At 46.0% G+C, this 14578-nt stretch overlaps 1 protein-coding gene across 2 annotated transcripts in view; it reads right to left on the reverse strand.

Annotated features, from left to right (window-relative positions):
- The window catches only part of LHFPL2 (LHFPL tetraspan subfamily member 2), a 166181-nt gene extending 156770 nt beyond the window's left edge, over positions 1-9411 (reverse strand). For both annotated transcript variants that reach the window (XM_033179949.1, XM_033179950.1), the window contains exon 1: positions 8999-9411. The gene's annotated coding sequence lies outside the window, so the exon portion shown is untranslated. The remainder of the gene's footprint in view (positions 1-8998) is intronic.
- Positions 9412-14578: the final 5167 nt, after the last annotated feature.

The following is a 14578-nucleotide window of genomic DNA, read 5'->3' on the forward strand; positions in this document are numbered from 1 at the left end:
ATGTAGAATCATCTTCTAAGAACGGACAGTGGGCCATTTTAAAAAAGAAAACAAATGTGATTTTACATTGTTTTTAAAGTTGTGAGCCATGTTTTTCTTATGTGTCTATTTAATATATAAGTGTTAGTCATTTACAAATACAGAAACACTGCTTACTGATTAAGTCTGCAATTCCCAGACTATCCAGTCTGTTATCTTTAATTCAGAAAATGTGTTCTCTATGAACAAGAGAAAGTTAATTTTTTTAAGAAGTTATTTTGCCCTTAATAAGTGTGTGCCATGCACCACTTACCTGAAGATTGAATGAGGCTCCTGTGAATGCAATTACAGCCTTCCTTAAACAACTGGCTAAATGCCTTAAAACTAGAAAACATGTGAAATTCAGCCCAATTGCAGCCTGCCCCAGGAGAAAGGAAGCTTGAACTCCAGGTGCCCCGAGAACACAGCACAGTGTGGAAAGCAAGAAAATGCTGAACAATAGAATCAGGAGAGGAAAAAGAGTCCCTCTTAATTTTCCGGGCATGTGGGGAGCTTGTTGCTAAAGAAGTATTTCAGATCTCACTGCTGGTTAAGGTTCCACTGAAAGGTGAAATTTAAAAAAAAAAAAAAAAATCTAACATGCCAGTACAGCATTTAATTCAGTATTTCTTATCAACCAGGTTTATTTCAGTACTTCTTATCAATACAACAGAAACACCTCACAAATCACACTTAAAATGTTTATGAAAACATACCAAACATACCCACTATAAGGGGTGGGGTCTTCCCTATCATTCAGAGGAAGCTGCCCCATTCTGGATCGGGGTCACAGCCCCCAGTCCTAGGTACATTCCTGCAGCCTTCCAGTATTTATAACTCTATCAACAATGAGGAGGAATGTCAGTTGTTTGAAGACAGAAACTGCCTTACAAAAGATGCACTGTGGATGTAAAGTGATGTATGATGTTGTGACCAAAACCACTGCTACAGTTTTGTACAGAAACCAGAATATTTCCCCAGCTCTTTAGTTCTGATTTCAAAAAGCAACATGCTACTTATAGAAAATCTGAGAAACAGAAAAATAAAGAAAAAAAATAGTCACTCATAACCCCATTAAGATAACTAAGTAAAATTTTAGTCTCTGTCCTTCCAACCCTGTTAAGCAGGCAAGGATGAGGTGAGGTGTTATTGTTGGTTGCACAGACTAACAATAATTAATCATCCCCACCGGACTTACCCTAAATCCACAGCAGTAAGAGGAGTAACGGTTGTGCCTGCAATTCAACAAGCATTCACTGGGGCCTGCTTGGCACACTCTCATTATGCCACAAATGAATGAAATGCAAACTAACACCAGTGGCCCTTGAGGGGCATTTGGTAACCTCAAAAAAGAAGGTAGATAAACCTCATCCCTGGTGGACATGAAAACAAGAGTTAGTTCTCCTAGTACGGAGAGTAGGAGAGCCTGGCCACCCACTCTAAGGCAAGGGAAGGAAATGTTTCAGAGGAAGGGTGTGCAGAGCAGTTGGAGATGAAGACCTGGGAACCGCACACATGTGCAGCTGCCCATTAGCAATGCATGGGTTCCTGGGAATCTGTGTGCTTCTAGGACCAGAGAGATTCAACTCACAAGGGAAATGTTCTTAGTCTCACAAATAGGGAGAGCTTTAAAACTGTCAGAACACCCTAGTTTCCGTATATCAACCTGGGCTACTAATCGTCCACCTATTACCCTTGTGCAGTCAAAGGCCAGACAACCTGGTTACCTCTAGTTGAACCATGCTTTGTGCTTAAGGCACAAGGAAAGAATTGTTTCTACTGCTGATGTCACTTCAGTGTTAAACATTGTTCATTATTAACCAGCTCAAATATTCTTCTTTCAAATACTATAACTGGTTTCCTCACTTATTTTTTTTAATGTGAAGAGTTGTAAAAGTTAGTTTCACTGAACTTCAAAAGTTCACCCCCAACTAAATACCTTGGAAGTCTTATTTAAGTTTGACAAAAATATTTGTAAAATAGTCTCCATAAAACCACTTAATCATTGTAATGTGTTATTAAATCAAAGTCAGAACAAACCCAGAAGAAAAATCCAAATACACTGAGGTTCTCCTTTCTGGTCCTGCCAAGTCTCAAAATCAAAGTTGGGTGTTTCTCTTGACCTAGCTGATTAAAGTTTAGGAAAACGTGCAGATAACACACCTCTTTAACCGTATTCAATATCTTGTAGATATACACAAAACTAGTTTACATTCTCAGCAAGTGAAGTTCATCTTACATTTTCTTAAATATATTTACCGTATTTAAGAAAATACGGTAAATATATTTACCGTATTTAAGAAAATACGGTAAATATATTTATTGTATTTTAAGAAAATGTACAGTATACACACACACACACACATAGATGTTCAAGCTGCTATAATAAAATACCATAGATGGGGCAGCTTAAACGACAAATGTTTACTTCTCACAGTTCTGAAGGCTGGGAAGTCCAATATCAAGGTGCTAGGAGATTTGGTTCCTGATGAGGGCCGTCTTCCTGGCTTGCAGACAGACAGCCGCCCTTTTGTTGCAACCTCACACACTGGAGAGTGAGCTCTGGTCTCTCTTCCTTTTCTCATAATGACACTGGTCTTATTATGGAGGTCCCACCCTCATTATCTCATCTAAGCGTAATTACCTCCCAAAGGTCCTACCTCCACATACTATCACATAGGGGGTTACGGCTTCAACATACACATGAATCTGGGGGGGGGCACAAATATGCAGTCCTTAACACACATGTGTGTGGAATCAATTTTATTAGTTATACATCCTAGCTATCAAACACATTCACAACCACTCCATGTACATTCCTCTTAACTATCTCAGTTTAAAATAACAACAAGCAGAACTCACCAAGTCTGCAAAATCACATCAGTACGAGACTGGTCATTTGAGGCCAAAGTCAAGGGCTTGATGGACAATCAAGCCAGTCAGGCCTGGTAAAGGGATCAAAGAGAAAATTTCACTTACAAGGACACAAGTTACTCTTGCACCTAGCATCAGTTAGTAAAACTCAACATGCCAAGCAAGAGAGGGAGGCCTCCCTACAAACACTTGCCACTACCATAAAAAGAACTCCCTCTATCATCTCTAGCTCCAGACCTCGCCTCCTGCCTCTAAATCCAACTTGTTGGTGGACATCTCTCCTTGGAAGGCTTGTAGTTCAGTTTTGGATCCAACTGAATTCATTACTCCTTGCCGTCTCTCTCCAAACTGAGGTTCCCACAACTGCTTACCTCAGTGAAAGGTGCCATGACCCGTAACAGTCAAAGTGCACACTCCCTGTCCTAGGGGACCACCCTAGGAGATGAACAGGAAGTGGGGTCAATATCTGCAGGCCTCTCCTCTCCGCCACCCAGTCCGGCCAGGATTTCTGCACTCTAGTCCTAGCCTCCCAGCTCACCTTGTTCCCTGCCCTCTTTGTTACCTAGCCCACCTTATGGCCATGGAGCTCTTTCTAAAGTGAGATATGATCACAGCATTCACCTGCTACAAATGCTCCAGCCTTCGCACAGCTTTCAAGATGAAATACAGACTCCCTTAGCTTAGTGCCCAAGACCCCAAACCCTCAGGTACTTCCCAGCACAACCTTGACTCTAGTCCAACAACTACTGTCAGTGCCCTGGCTGCACTATACCTTTCCAAGCCTTCTAGACTCCAGACTTAACGTATTATCTTATCATGTATTACTGCAATTTTTAAAGTAATGAAAAAAAAGAAAAAACAAAACCTTGAAGGTGCATGATGAAACAAGTATTCACTCTTTTCTGTCCTCTTTCAGCCACATCTTCTACACCAAGAGAGAATCAAGTATTTCGAATGTCAGCTGAGACTCTTCTCTGGACACAATCTGGCTTTTATAAGTCGATGATCAGATCCTACCTTTGACTCCTTCTTTGCCTTTCTAAGGCTGACATGTCTCACGTGCAGGAAAAATTGCCAGTTTTTTAATAAAAAAGATTGTATTTACTTAGAAGCATTATGTCAACAAAACAGCCACAACTTTTTTTTTTCTGCAATTACAGAATGGTATTCAGTTCGCAGAACATTCATAAAAGCTGCATCAGAGACAACTGAAGATGAAAACACTACCAACCCCATATATTAACTAATTTGTGCTATGCACCAACGAGAGCCTGCTTTAAATTTACATGCCAGTTTCAAGCCCTACACTGTATTAGGAAAGGTTAGTGGCTACTGAAAATATTACCAGGGTCAGGCATGGTGGCTCACGCCTGTAATCTCAGCACTTTGGGAGGCCAAGGCAGACGGATCCCTTGAGGTCAGGAGTTCGAGACCAGCCTGGCTAACATGGTGAAACCCCATCTCTACTAAAAAATACAAAAAATTAACCAGGCGTGGTGGCGTGCACCTGTAGTCCCAGCTACTCAGGAGGCTGTGATGGGAGAATCACTTGAACCAGGGAGGAGGAAGCTGCAGTGAGCTGAGATCATGCCATTGCACTCCAGCCTGGGTGACAGAGGGAGACTTCGTCTCAAAAAGAAAAGAAAACACCACCAGGACAGGACTATCTAAAGAGAACATTTGGTAGTGTGTTAACTATACAAAAAAAGACAATGTACAGTTTAAAAACAAATGTTACAGTCTTCCATTTCAATTTCTTTCTTTAAAAGAAGTAAATTGTATATAGGTAGTTTAAACGCTTTATAGATAAGAAAAAAAACTGTGCTAGAACCAACTTATTCATCATCATCATCTTCATCTTCCTATTCCCTCTTTTTCTTGCTTTTTTTCAGCCTTGACAACTCCCTTTTAGTCCCAGCTACTTGGGAGGCTGAGGCAGGAGAATGGTGTGAACCCGGGAGGCGGAGCTTGCAGTGAGCCGAGATCACGCCACTGCACTCCAGCCTGGGCGACAGAGCGAGACTCCGTCTCAAAACAAAAAAAAAGAAAACTCTGAGGAGTTGACTGAGAATCTGGGTGCTTCTTCTTGTGCTCCTCCCAACAAGTGTGCACAAAGAACGCATATCATATTTTACCTCTCAGCTTCCTTGGATCTCCTTTGCCCACGTTTAGTCTTTTTTTTTCCTCAGTGAGCCAGAGTCACCCAGTGCCTGTTTGGCTCTCACTTGCCCCAGCACTGTCTCTATGGTGCTCAGTACACTGCGAACTGTTTGTTTTCATCGCATGCGAAACAATTTGTTTCACTGGCCAGTAGTTGTGCTCAGCCACCAAAACTGAATACTTTATCATAAAGAACAGAAAGAAATAGGCCTCCCCTTCTCCCTTTGGAAGACCCACAGGACTAGCTGTACCCTGCCACCACCCCCAGCCCCAGCCAGATCACTTCCCTCTGACCAGGCTGGAGAGTTGAAGGCAAGGACACCCAACACGCCACGTTCCATACAGCTCTTCTGAGTCAAAAAGGGAGCTTCCAGGGTCTATGGAAGTCCTTTGAAAACAGAGGTGTATGGTTGTTTTTTTTTCTTCTTCTTCTTCTTCTGTGTACTCTGTAAGAGGAGAGGACTGCTCTTGGTTCTTGCTGTGTTACCAGAGTCCAGAACAGAGCCTGGCCCAAGGGAGCAGCTCCCTAGGTATTTGCTGAATGACAGGATGAATGACTGGATGAATGAAGGAACAAACAGGCACTCTCCCTAAATTAGAAGGAGTAATGTAGGCCGGGCGCGGTGGCTCAAGCCTGTAATCCCAGCACTTTGGGAGGCCGAGACGGGCGGATCACGAGGTCAGGAGATCGAGACCATCCTGGCTAACACGGTGAAACCCGTCTCTACTAAAAACTACAAAAAACTAGCTGGGCGAGGTGGCGACGCCTGTAGTCCCAGCTACTCGGGAGGCTGAGGCAGGAGAATGGCGTGAACCCGAGAGGCGGAGCTTGCAGTGAGCTGAGATCTGGCCATAGCACTCCAGCTTGGGTGACAGAGCGAGACTCCGTCTCAAAAAAAAAAAAAAAGGAGTAATGTATAGCAGAGTTCCTCTTCTCAGTAAGCACTATTGTGCTAACAATGCCTTTGGTTCACTTTGGGGCACAATCTTAGCAAAAACTGGGAAGTGCATCATCAACCCCAAGACAGACAGACACACACTCACACATATATATATATATATATATATATTTTTTTTTTTTTTTTTTTTTTTTTTGAGTCTTGCTCTGTCACCCGGGCTGGAGTGCAATGGTGCCATCTCAGCTCACTGCAACCTCCACCTCCCGGGTTCAAGTGATTCTCCTGCCTCAGCCTCCTGAGTAGCTGGAACTACAGATGCGTGCCACCATGCCCGGCTAATTTTTGTATTTTTAGTAGAGACAGGATTTCACTCTGTTGGCCAGGCTGGTCTCGAACTCCTGACCTCGTGATCCACCCACCTCAGCCTCCCAAAGTGCTGGGATTACAGGTGTGAGCTACCGTGGGCCCGGCACCCAAGACATACATTAAAGCTTTTTGGAGTCAATTCTAGAGATTAGCTATTTGCTTCTTCTTTGTATCTAAGAACAGTAAGCATTGGGTAAAATATTGCTTTTAAGCGTTCCAAAAGAGGCACTTATCATGTTCATTACTACAGTTTTCTTTCTACCTCAAATAAAATTTGGATATTCACTTTGGTGGGACCTAATACTTCAAGCTGCCATTGCAACGGGACATGTAGCCTGGAACTGCAAGCCACATCTGGGTTCCACCTCTAGACTCAAATAGTGCCTGCATTACAAACTCCCTGGAAATGGAAGCCCAGAAAAGGCTAACCAGAATGAGCCAAAAGGATGCGGCTTGCAGGTTCCAGAAAGATCAGTGTTTTTGAGTGTAGGCTGGCAAGACACGAGTCCAGCTTCAACTCATTCTAAAATCAGGTATCTCTGCATTAGCTGTTTAACAGGCACCACGTTTTCCTAGGGATTTGGAAAACCTGATCATCATCAGTAACATTTTCTGAGCACTTAGCGTGAGGAACCATCCTAAGTCCTATAAATCAGTTAATCTTCAAGGTGATTATCTGAGCTGAATTCTTATCATCACCATTTTATAGACACAAAAACAGAGAAATCAAATAACATGCCCAAGGTTTAGGTACATCTGGAGCCCAACAGCCCAAGTTTGGGTCTCCTATATTTGAGTTTACCATTTCATCAATTCTTTGCAGTAAAGAAGTTGAGAAGCTGTATACAGTGTTCATTAAAAAGAAGTATGTAGTTTTTTTATATTGTTTTTCTATCATCTCCTACTATGGACTTTTCCTCCCTGCCCAAACACTGGGTGGTGCCATCAACACCGAGCCCATGCACATGGTGAACAGCATACATTACTTCTTCCAGAAGGCACGGCTTTGTTCTCATCTACAAAGATCCTTCTTCCTTCCTATAGACAAATGACTGGTTCACAGATCATGACTCAATTTATATTCAACAATGTTCATTTGCAGTGTAATTATTCTTCCTAATTAGGCTGCTCTGAAGACAAATGACTGCCCCACCCCATCCCCCTCTCCTATAACACACAGTGTCTTTTTCCTGATATAAAATGTTTGCTGCACCCTTAGAAAAAACCACAAGAAGCCACAGTCTGCTCTCCATGTGACCACTTAGAGAAAAATACTATTATAAGATAGTGTTTCATCTGATATTACTTCAAAATCAGAATCAGATTTCTAATGGATCAAAAAGCTTATCATAGTATGACAGCAAAAAGAAATGAGAATCTTGGATTTTCGCTTTCCTATTTTAAAAACATTTCCTCTTCCCGCGAACATGTGTTCTCTATCTCTTAAATTTAAAAAGGAGTAGTTTCTAAAAGAGAACCAGTACGAAAGAAACAGGAACACCAGCAAAAGTCAACACCAAAGAAGTCAGTATCTGATCCTCTCTTAAACCTGGCAGGAGTGGAGCTCTCTGGCCAGTGGCAAAAGCAATATGCAGGTTATAAATGTTCCTTCAAGCTCAGTTACTCAGGTTTACCTCTCTGGGGTGAGCCTCTAACAGCTCTGGCTCGCCCAAATCTTGACTCCCTGGGCTCCAGCACACACTTTCCATAAGCGGCCGCGTTGCGATTTCAAAAAGTTCTTTTCCCCGTAGGTCACCCACCGATGATAACCTACATGCACAAACACACTCACAGCAGAGAAAATGGGACATACAGGAAATGGCTCGGGTGGAGGCGAGGACAGAGGGTGGAGATAGGACTTTGTCTGTACTCTGGTCTTACTCCCATTGAAACAGCACATGGACTTTCATGGAACTCATGACCATCCTGAAATAAGAAAAAAGTTGAACGGGATTGAAGAAAACCCTTTGCTTTTCTACGTTCGAAGAACACTGGGCCGCTGAATGGAAGCGGGGAAAAAAAACTGTGTGCCTAAAAACATCCAGAAACACATGCAGAGTCTCCCCAGTCCTTCGCTCATCCCGTGGGCTCAAGCCGCCCATCCCAGATGCGGTCTTCCCCACTCCACGCCCACCTCCTCCAGCCCGCACCCCAAATCACTGAGCTGCCCACAAAAATGCAGTCCAGGTTTGAGAAGCAGCTGACGTCTGTGGCCAGAGTGACCCACACGCCACGGACCAGGGACAGCAGGGGCGACCACGGGGCGGCCCCCCAGGGCGCGGTGCCAGGCGCGCTGGAGCCCGGCGCCGAGCAGCGCCCGGGACCCACGCGCCGCCGTCCTAAGCCCGCCAGCGACGGCCGGAGAGCAGGGCTCGCGCCGCCTTCCAGAGGAGACGTTGTTCCCGGCACAACTTTTTCCATTTCTGCGGCCGCCGGCGGCGCTGGGAAGCAGCTGTTCCCTTCCCATTCCCAGCACCCAACGCCCATCCCGCAACACCTCCGACCGCTCCGCGCGGTCTCCCAGGGCGCCGAAGCGAAGTTCCCGCGCCAGCCGCGGCTCAAACAACCTGGGCTCGGCCGGCCGCAACGGCTCTCCATGCACCCGGGCTGGGCGCCCACCTGGCCAGGCCCACCGGCTCTTCCCTCCCGCAGCGCGCGCGGGCCCGACGCCTGCCACTCACCCTGCCCCAGCTCGGCGTCTCCGGCTCCGAGCCCGCAGCCTTCCCCAAGCCAGGGCTTTCAGTGACGCCTCCTCGCAGCCACCTCGCTCTTGCCCCCGCTGGCCGTGCCTGGAAGGAGGAGGCGGTAGGAGAGGGGGAGGGAGCGGCGGGAGGGGGAGCCGACGCAGGGGAGGAGAGAGGGTCCGCGGCGCGGGGGAGGAGGCGGCGAGGCGAGAGAGCGCCAAGCTCGGCGGCCGCCCGGACTAGTACTCGCGGAGAGGGAGGAGGAGGAGGAGGGGCGGGGGCAGCGAGAGAAAAAGGCTGCAGAGCCGCCCTGCCCAGGCCCCGGCCCCGCGCCGCTGCCCAGTCACCATCGCCGCCTCCGTCCCGCGAGCTGGCCGGGCGTCCGGGGGGAGGGGTCGGGCTCGGGGCTCCCGGCGCGGCGCGCGGGGCGGGACGGGGGCGGCGGGCGGGCGGACCAGGCCCGGCCTCCGGAGGGGAGTGTCCTGCGGGTCCGGGAGGGAGTTGGCGACAGGGGATCCCCGAGAGGGGGCGCGGGGACCTGGGAGCCGGTCCCTGCTCCCGCCGGGCGGCGGCGGCGTCTTCCGGGGTCCTCAGAGGTTTCTCCGGGCCGCACCGGGGAAGCTCTCGGAGCAGCTTCAAGTAGCCCTGCCCGGGGCGCCGGAGGCGGGGAGCGGCGCTGACGGAGCCGAGGAAGAGAGGCCGGGCTGCTCCGGCGGAGAGCCGGCCCCGGGGCACTGGGAGCAGTCCCCCAGACCCGGGCCCGAGCGGAAAGAACGGCCGTCTGGTGGCCCCGGAGAGTCCGAAACGGGAAAGGGGTCAAGGGGCGCCTGGACCCCCATCCTCGCCGCCCTTTCCCGCAGAGGAGGCTCTAGACATAAGTTTCCGTGCCCTCTGAATGTGTAGGTGTGGAAACCCAATTCCAACAGTCACAAAGATTATTCCTAATAGAATGCTTGGTGTCCTCAGCTTCCCTGCCCTCAAAATTACGGTTTCCGGATCAGTTTCGGAGGCGCTTTAGGAACAGCCTGAAAAGGCATTCTTGTCCAGAGAGGGGATGCTCTAACTCCCCACCTCCACCCCCAAGGCTGGGAGCAAAGAACAGAGTTAAATGACCATGAATTCAGGTGTCAGTATGGTTTGTGATCGAAGCGTTAGGACGTGGCACCACGCTAGGCAAACCCATCTTGTATTCCACCCGCCCCCGCCCAACCCCAGCCCAGTCAAATGTTCCCGTTCCCAGTTTCTCAGCCCCTTGTCTGGGACATCTCTGTCCACCAGTCGCCCAGATTCAGATTAGCAGTTTTGGGCCTCGCTTCTCCACTCCCGGTAGCCACTCCCATTAGTTCATTTCTACTGTCTTTGCAGTTGCCATGCCCTTTCAAGCCCACTGCCACCTTTCTGGTTCTCGCTGTCTGGGACTGGATGGCGTCAGCGGCCTCCTACCGGTTCTCTGCTGGGGTCTTCTCTGCATTTGCATCCACATGTGCAGGCCTACAGGTGAATGGCTCTAGAACACCCCTCAGGCATGCCACTTCCGGTTCTAGAAGCTTTCTGAGACACTTTGCCAGAGAACATTCTGAATTCCTTAAAAACTCATCAGTTCAAAACCATACAACAACTGCACCTCCATACGCACTCCTCAGAGCCTGGCACTCTTCTTCAGATGGGGATCCTCCCCTCCCCCTGAGAAAGATCCATGCCTGTATCCACAGGGGAGTTGCTGATGCTCTTCCCAGAGCTGGAATGCTCTCTTTCATCATCTCCTGCAGCCAAATTCCACTTATCTTCATTGAAAATGAAGTTTGCAGTACCACATTTTTGCTCTAAAAGGATATATGTGCTCTTTCCATTTTGTGAAATCACACACTAGAAATAACAGGGCTTGTGGGGAAAGTAGGGTTAGAAAATGACTCCGAATCTATGTAACATTGTAACCAGAGCACTAACAAAAACTAACCATTCCAAAAAACATACCAGCAGAGCCAATGAAATGTGCTAAATTCCTAATAAATACTACAGTACATATACATGTAGGACTTTACTTTTATAAAAAGATGAAGATAACTGTTGAAGGGGAGTTGTTTGAGGCTGCTGACTTGAGATATTTTGAGATAAACACAAAATATACAAACAAAAGGAGAACTCTCTGTCCTGTCTCCCAACCCACATCCCACAAACCCTTCCAAGGTAGAGAGGTCAAGGCCAAATGAATCCAAGAGAAAGAATGTAGGGTGAATGGGCCTATAGCACCCTGTGTTCTCTGTAACTAGATGCACCCTGCTGTGTTTTGCAGCTGCAGTTACTTGGTGGTGCAGAAATATTAAAGTGCTGGGAACCCTTGAATATGAACCAACACAACTCTACCCATTTTATTAATATCTAATAACTAATGAGTTAGTTTGTGTTATCCATGATCTCATTACAGAAACACCCTTGGTAACAGAGTACACTGTACTTAATTCTGTGTTTAAAAAGTAGACTATAGGCCAGACGTGGTGGCTCACGCCTGTAATCCCAACACTTCGGGAGGCCGAGGCAGGCAGATCACCTGAGGTCAGGAGTTCGAGACCAACCTGGCCAACATGGTAAATCCGTGTCTCTACTAAAAATACAAAAACTAGGCCAGGCGCAGTGGCTCACGCCTGTAATCCCAGCACTTCAGGTGGCCGAGACAGGCGGGTCATGAGGTTAAGAGATCAAGACCAGACAGGCAGGTCATGAGGTTAAGAGATCAAGACCATCCTGGCTAACATGGTGAAATCCCATCTCTACCAAAAATAGAAAAATTAGCTGGGCGTAGTGGCACACGCCTGTAGTTCCAGCTATTTGGGAGGCTGAGGCAGGAGAATCACTTGAACTCAGGAGGCAAAGGTTGCAGTGAACTGAGATTGTACCACTGTACTCCAGCCTGGTGACAGAGCAAGACACCATCTCAAAAAAATATATGATAATACAAAAATTAGTTGGGCATGGTGGTGGGCACCTGTAATCTCAGCTACTAGGGAGACTAAGGCAGGAGAATTGCTTGAACCTGGGAGGTGGAGGGTACAGTGAGCTGAGATCATACCACTGCATTCCAGCTTGGGCAACAAAGAGAGAATCCAGCTTTAAAAAAAAAAAAAAAGTAGACTATACTTCATTTTACACATTTACTGAGCACTTACTATATGCCAGGGACTGGCTGTTCCAGGTACTGGGGATACATCAGTGAATAAAAAGAAATGCAGAAATATCTGCCCTCATGCGTTGTGGAGACTTGAACACACATCACCAGATGGTTTGTATTATTCAGGATATATGTTTCATATGTGTGTAGCTTGAATTGAGCATGGGGTATTTTAATCTCTTTGAAGACTAGAGTTGAGCCTTACTTATGTCTTTGTATCTTCCCCAGTGTCTGACACGGTAAATTACTATTGGGACATATAAATTAAGGCAATTATAGCCATTGAATACTCTTGTGTTATTGAATTCACAGGAGAACTACCTGTAAAATATAAAACTAATTTTTTCTCAGAACTGTGTTTGCAGCTTTTTGGGCAAAAATCAAAACATGTATCCCCAGATGGGATAACTTGGGTCTAAAGAGCAGATAAATTACACTTAATATAAAGCAGGAAGTTAGGAGTGGCAAAGTGGGGAAGAATAGAGAAGAAGATAAATGCTAAAAAGTATAGTTCATGAAGAAAGTACCTTCTAAGTTCTGTGGAAAGAAAGAGAACAGCAGGAACTTTGGGATATCGTGAATCCTGCTTTTATCGTGTGCTTCAGCCAAATTTTCAAGAAGCACTCACTACGAGGCATAAGTGAGGAGGAAATTAGGAGAAATTAAAGGGTGTCTGCACATTTTGGTCAAATGACAAGGAGGCCTTGGAAGAAGATTATTGAGCCAGTTGGATAGGTCATACAGTGAAATTACAGTGATGCCCGGCTAAAATGTATGGTATTGAACTTACTTGCCTGTGCAAATCTATTCTTTGAATGTCTGAACGTTGTACTCCACCTAGAGTACCTTGTTTCAACACGGATAGCAATTTTTCTTGTGTGAACACTTTGCATCCTATTTTTTTCTCAGTAAGAATCTGCTTGGAGTTAAATAAAATATGCATTTATAACAGACAGGAAAGCACTGATATATTTTCATGATTGTCAGCATACTGACTGTTGATTAACTTTAAGTTTGCCTATTCATCTTCATTAAGTCCTACTTCCCAAATCCACCAGCACCCACTTTAAGAGATTGATTGATATTTCCTTTCTTTTCTTTTTCTTTTTCTTTTTCTTTTTTTTTTTTTTTTTTTTTTGAGACAGAGTCTTGCTCTGTTGCCCAGGCTAGAGTACAGTGGCTCAATCTCCGCCTCCCAGGTTCAAGTGATTCTCCTGCCTCAGCCTCCCTAGTAGCTGGGATTATAGGCACATGCCATCATGCCCTGCTAATGTTTGCATTTTTAGTAGAGATGAGGTTTCAGCACATTGGCCAGGCTGGTCTCAAACTCCTGACCTCAAGTAATCCATTCATCTCAGCCTCCCAAAGTGCTGAGATTACAGGCATGAGCCACAACGCCCAGCCCTGTATTTCCTAAAACTGCAAATGATCATAGAATTTCAGTGCTAGGTGCAAACTTAGAATTCAGTGCCTTTTGAAGATCACATAAAATACTAGACAATTTAAGCCGAGAATCTCTTCAAGGAAACTAGCAGATTATAGTTCCCACCCACAGGGTCTTGTGAAAAGTCACTAACTTGAACATGATTATTCAGGTTTTTTTTGTTCCATGGATATAATTATACAAAGAAACCATCTGAAATTGTAAGAATCCATTTTTCCCTACAAATAAGGGTTGAGAAAAGGTAATTTTGAGCAAAAACCCTTGCAAGGCTTTACTGATTAAAAGCAGTAGTCTGACCTGCATGAGACAGAAGCCACCTTTTTGGCCACAGAAATGGCCTGGCCAAAGTCTCCAATGGACTTAGAAATGTCATATATTTATTTCTGCTTCCAGCTGGCAGTTTTTAAGTTGGTAACAAAGATGAAGGCTGTAGGCCGGGCGCGGTGGCTCAAGCCTATAATCCCAGCACTTTGGGAGGCCAAGACGGGCGGATCACAAGGTCAGGAGATCAAAACCATCCTGGCTAACACGGTGAAACCCTGTCTCTACTAAAAAATATGAAAAACTAGCCAGGCGAGGTGGCGGGTGCCTGTAGTCCCACCTACTTGGGAGGCTGAGACAGGAGAATGGCGTGAACCCGGGAGGTGGAGCTTGCAGTGAGCTGAGATCCGGCCACTGCACTCCAGCCTGGGCGACAGAGCGAGACTCCATCTCAAAAAAAAAAAAAAAAAAAAAGCCTGTAAATATGAACGAAATTTCTCTATTTTTATTGAAATCTCATTGTATCAAGATGCTCGACTGTCTCTTGAATAAAGGTAACAAAATATCTCCCAACTAAGAACAAGGATTACAGGTGCAAATAGGGATGTAGGATATTCTAGTACCACATAACAGAGAGAGCAATAGCACTAAATCAGACACAAGGGACATAGGATCCCAATAAGGAAAATCTCCGTGATCTGTAGAA

Source organism: Trachypithecus francoisi, unplaced genomic scaffold (genome assembly GCF_009764315.1).
Source record: "Trachypithecus francoisi isolate TF-2019V2 unplaced genomic scaffold, Tfra_2.0 Lachesis_group2, whole genome shotgun sequence".
Classification (NCBI taxonomy): Eukaryota; Metazoa; Chordata; class Mammalia; order Primates; family Cercopithecidae; genus Trachypithecus; species Trachypithecus francoisi.